Source organism: Chrysochloris asiatica, unplaced genomic scaffold, assembly GCF_000296735.1.
Source record: "Chrysochloris asiatica unplaced genomic scaffold, ChrAsi1.0 scaffold00212, whole genome shotgun sequence".
Taxonomy (NCBI): domain Eukaryota; kingdom Metazoa; phylum Chordata; class Mammalia; order Afrosoricida; family Chrysochloridae; genus Chrysochloris; species Chrysochloris asiatica.
Window position 1 is genome coordinate 28,694 of NW_006408730.1, and position 641 is coordinate 29,334.

Below are 641 nucleotides of genomic sequence, written 5' to 3' on the forward strand. Positions count from 1 at the left end.
AGAATATAAAGCCAAATATTACAACAAAATGTGCAAAGATCTGGAATCAGAAAACCAAAAAGGAAGAAAACACTCAGCATTTCTTAAGCTGGGGAAATTGAAGAAAAAATTCAAGCCTTGACTTTCGTTATTGAAGAATTCTTTGGCCAAATTATTAAATGATGCAGAAGGTATCAGAAAGAAGATAGAAGGAATACTCAGAGTCACTGTACCAAAAGGAAATGGTTGATGTTCAACCGTTTCAAGAGGTAATGTATGATCAAAAGCCAATGATCCTGAAGGAAGAAGTCCAAGGTGCATTGACGGAATTGGCAAAAACAAGGCACCAGGAATTGGTGGAATAAAAATTGAAATCTTTCAAGAAAGTGAGGTGGCACAGGAGGCACTCACTAATCTATGCCAAGAAATTTGGAAGACAACTACCTGACCAACTGATTGGAAGAGAGGCATATTTGTGCCCATTCCAAAGAGAGATGACCCAACAGAACACGGAAATCATCAGACAATCTCTTTGATATCCCCTGCAAGTAAAGTTTCACTAAAGGTAATACAGAAATGGCTCCAAGCATATATTGACAGAGAACTTCCAGAGGTTCAAGCCAGATTCAGAAGAGGCCATGGAACGAGGGATATAATTGCTT